Here is a 4,810-nt window from a genome sequence, read left to right as displayed (position 1 = left end):
CTGTTGGAGGGAGTGTAAATTAGCTCAACCATTGTGGAAGACAGTGTGGCAATTCCTCAAGGACTTAGAAATAGAAATTCCATTTGACTCAGCAATCCCATTGCTGGGTGTATATCCAAAGGATTATAAATCGTTCTGCTGTAAGGCCACATGCACATAAATGTTCATTGCAGCACAGTTTACAATATCAAAGACCTGGAACCAACCCAAATGCCCATCGATGATAGACTGGACAGGGAAAATATGGCACATATACACCATGGAATACTATGCAGCCATCAAAAACGATGAGTTCGTGTCCTTTGTAGGGACATGGATGAACCTGGAAACCATCATTCTCATCAAGCTAACACAAGAACAGAAAATCAAACACCACATGTTCTCACTCATAGGCGGGTGTTGAACAATGGGAACACATGGACACAGGAAGGGGAGCATCACACACTGGGGTCTGTTGGGGAGAAATAGGGGAGGGACTGTGGGGGTGGAGAGTTGGGGAGAGATAGATTGGGGAGAAATGCCAGATATAGGTGATGGGGAGGAAGGCAGCAAATCACACTGCCATGTGTGTACCTATGCAACAATCTTGCATGTTCTTCATATGTACCCCCAAACCTAAAATGCAATTTATAAAGGAAAAATAAAAATAGCTATCTATAAAAAAAAAGAAAATATACAGATGGCATATAAGCGTAAGAAAAGTGAACCTATTTTATCAGCAAAATGCAAATTAAAAGAATGAAATAGGCTGTGGTTTCCATCTGTGTATCCACCCAAATTTCATGTTCAGTGTTGGAGATGGGGACTGGTGGAAGGTGATCGGGTCATGGGGGTGGTTTCTAAAGATTTGGTATCATTTCCCTATTGCTGTTCTCATTATACAGTTCTCTTAAGATGTGCTATTTGAAAGTGTGTGGTAGCTCCCTCAACCTCTCCCTCCTGCTCCAGTCATGTAAGACATGGGTGCTTCCTCTTTGTCTTTCACCATGTATCAAAGTGTACTGACACCTCCCCAGAAGCTGCTATGCTTCCTGTACAGCCTGCAGAACTGTGAGCCAATTAAACCTTTTTCTTTATAAATTACTCAGTCTCAGGTATTTCTTTGTAGCAATGCAAGAATGGACTAATACAGATAATTGGTACCAAAGAGTGGGCATTGCTATAAAGATACTTGAAAATGTGGAAGTAACTTAGGAACTGTGTATTGGGCAGAGTTTAAAAGAGTCTGGAGCGCTCAGAATAAGACAGGAGGATGAGGAAAATTTGGAACTCCCTAGACCGCTTAACTAGTTGTCACTAAAATGCTGATTATGATATGGACAATAAAGTACAGGCTGATTAGGTCTCTGGTAGGGAAATAGGAACTTACTGGAAACTAGAGTAAAGGTTACTTTTGTTATGTGTTAGCAAAGAGACTGATTACATTGTGTCCCTGCTCTAGGAATCGGTGGAATTTTGAACTTGTAAGTAATGATTTAGGGTATCTGGTAGAAGAAATTTCTGAGCAGCAGGGTGTTCAAGAGTTTACCTATGTTCTTCTGAAAGCCTATGCTCATATGCAAGAACAAAGAATAACTTGAAACTGGAATTTGTATTTAAAAGGGAACTAGGGCATAAATGTTTAGAAAATTAGCAGCCTAGCTAATTAGCAGCCTAGCTATGTGGCATAAAAGAAAAGTCATTTTCTAGGGGAGGACTTCAAGTGGGCTGCAGAAATCTGTATAATTAAAAGGAAAGCAAATTGCAATAGTCAAAACAATGAGAAAAAAAAGTCTCAAAGGCATTTCAGAGACCTCTGCTGCAGCCCATCTCATCACAAGCCCAGAAACCTAGAAGGAAAAAATGGTTTTGTGGGCCAGGCCCAGGACCCTACCACCCTGCACAATCTGGGGACACTGCTCCCTGCATCTTAGTCCTAGCAGCTGTATTGCCAGCCATGGCTAAAATGGTCCCAGATACAGCTTGTACCTCCACTTCTGAGAGTGCAAGTCATAAACTTTGGCTACTTTCATGTGGTGTTAAACCTGTGTGTGCAAGAGTTGAGGCTTGGGAGCCCAGATTTCAGAGTACGTAAGGAAAAACCTGGATTTCCAGGCAGAAGGGTATTACAGGGGTAAAGCCCTCACGAAGACCACTACTAGAGAAGTGCAAAGGGGAAATGTGGGGTTGGAGCCTCCACACAGAGTCCCCACTTGAACACTTCCTAGTAGAGCTGTGAGAAGAGGGTCACTATCTTACAGACCCCAGAATGGTAGATCCACCAACAGCTTGCACCCTGCACCTGGAAAAGCCACAGATACTCAACATTAGCCTGCAAAAGCAGCTTTTGTGCCTTGCAAAGCCACAGGCTCAGAGCTGTCCAAAGCCTTGGGAGCCTACCTCTTGCATCAGTGTTCCCTGGATATGAGATATGAAGTCAAAAGAGGTTTCTTTGGAGCTTTAAGATTTAATGACTGCCCTGCTGTGTTTCAGAATTTTGGTGGGGCCTGTAGCCCCTTTGTTTCACCAATTTCTCCCTTTTGCAACAGCAGTATTTATGCAATGCCTGTACTTCCATTGTGTCTTGGAAATAACTAACTTGTTCTTATGACAGTCAAAGTCTCATCAAAGTTCAAAGTCAGCTGAAACTTTAAACTGTGGACTTTTGATATAATGCTGGAATGAGTTAAGACTTTGGGGGACTATTGGGAAGACATGATTGTAATTTGCAATGTGAGAAGGATATGAGATTTAAAGGGGCTGGAGGTGGAGACGTGATATGGTTTGGATATGTGTCCCCACCCAAATCTCATGTTCAGTTGTAATCCCCAATGTTGAATGTGGGTCCTGGGTGATTGGATCATGGGGATGGTTTCTAATGGTTTAATACCATCTCCCTACCACAATCCTAGTGGTAGTTTCTTACAAGACTAACCATACTGTTACCAAACAATACAGTAGTCATGCTTCTTAATATTTACTCAAATGATTTAAAACTTAACGCAAAAACCTGCACACAGATGTTGATAGCAGCTTTATTAATAATTGTCAAGACTTGGAAGCAACTGATTTCCTTCAGTAGGTAAATGAATAAATGAACTGTGGTGCATCTAGACAATGGAATATTACTCAGTGCTTAAAAGAATGAGTTATTAAGCCTTGGAAATAAATGTAGAAAATTTAAATGCTTATTACTAAGTGAAACAAGCCATTCTAGAAAGGCTACATATGTTATGATTTCAACTATATAAAATTTTGAAAAAGATAGAACTATAGAATTAGAATTGGGAGGAGGAGGATGAATAGGCAAAGAACACAGGATTTTTAGGGCAGTGAAACTAGTCTATATGATACTCTAATTGTCGATACATGTCATTATTCACTTACCTAAACTCATAGATTGTGCAACACCAAGAGTAAACTCTAATGTAAACTATGGACTTGTTATAATGATGTTTCGATGTTGGTTCATCAAGTGTAACTAATGTATTAATCTGATGGAAGATGTCAATAATGGAAGAGGCTGCATGTATGTGGGGAAAGGGATTATATGAGAAATCTCTGGACCATTCTCTCAATATTGATGTGAACCCGAAACTGCTAAAAAAATAAGGTATGTGTAAAAATAGGTATAACAATTATTACTGTGTATTATCTTAATTGATTTTTGGTTGATTTGACTTATCTTGTGACTATGGCTCCATAGAAAACAGCTAAAGTGATGTATTCTTCTACATTATTATTTTCTACATTTTCTTTGTATTTTTTATGTCAGATAGCAATGTGCCGACATCATAACAAGGTTTGAGGGGGGCACATCTCACACATGAATATGAAAACCCAATCATTACATTTATGAATCAAAAAAGATATATTTTCTTAATTGATTTACTCTGTCAATATCATCCCTCTGCATCTGTCCTTTTATAAATTTCTCTAAGATTCCTTAACGTATGGTTTCAAATGAAATTCATAATACCTGCTCAATTTTTTAAATGTAAAATTATTTAGCACATTATTAAAGTACTAAATAATTATGAAATTTTAAATTAAATTTTACCTATGGCAGTATATATCTTCTCATGTCAAAACATACTTTCAGGAAACTACCCTATAGTCTACACAAAATCAGTATTTTAGCTAGTAAAGATGAAGCACAAGACATATGTGCAGAGACCACTCAAAATATTTTCTAAGTGCCTAGGAATACAACTTAAAATTCTATTCACTAACATCTTAATTTTGAAGCAACTCTCTGCTTTCCTATTAAAAAGAATAGAAATTTTATCATATTTATTCATTTTAAAAAATCACCTTCAACAACACACTACAGGTAATTTTCAACACTAGGACTTTGGAGGGAGAGCTTCTGGTAGATGGTAGTGTGTGGCTTTCATTGACATGAAACCAAAATGAATTGTACTAAAATGTAACATTTTCTGCCATGGATCAGCTGGTGCTTTTAGGGACAGCTGCAGTGTCTGTCAACAGCACATCACAATCAATCCTCAATTGTTGCTTTCAGAAAAACAATGAGGATAGTGATGTTTTTTACACAAGAAAGATGACTGGTGAATAATAAAATTAGACCCAATTTTTATGCTTTCTTTGAACTTTTATTTTAGATTCAGGTTGTATATGTGAAGGTTTGTTACCTGGGTATATTGTGTGATGCTGAAGTTTGCACTATGAATGATCCTGTAACAAAAGTGCCAATCAGAGTTCCCAAAGGTTAACGTTTTAACCCTTACCCCCCATACTCCTCCTCCAGTAGTCCCCAAGGTCTACTGCCATCTTCATGTTTATGAGTACTCAATGTTTAGCTCCCACT

At 38.4% G+C, this 4,810-nt stretch overlaps 1 non-coding gene across 1 annotated transcript; it reads right to left on the bottom strand.

Annotated features, from left to right (window-relative positions):
• Positions 1–3,748: 3,748 nt before the first annotated feature.
• Positions 3,749–3,850, bottom strand: LOC116560691. The gene has a single exon (XR_004273086.1). It is a non-coding gene; the product is annotated as a small nucleolar RNA U13 (small nucleolar RNA).
• Between the last annotated feature and the right edge of the window lie 960 nt (positions 3,851–4,810).

The sequence above is a fragment of the Sapajus apella genome, unplaced genomic scaffold (assembly GCF_009761245.1).
Source record: "Sapajus apella isolate SASKATOON/1434 unplaced genomic scaffold, GSC_monkey_1.0 scaffold26, whole genome shotgun sequence".
Taxonomy (NCBI): domain Eukaryota; kingdom Metazoa; phylum Chordata; class Mammalia; order Primates; family Cebidae; genus Sapajus; species Sapajus apella.
The sequence above is the reverse complement of the archived record's forward strand: the minus strand, read 5'-3'. Positions and strand labels throughout refer to the sequence as shown.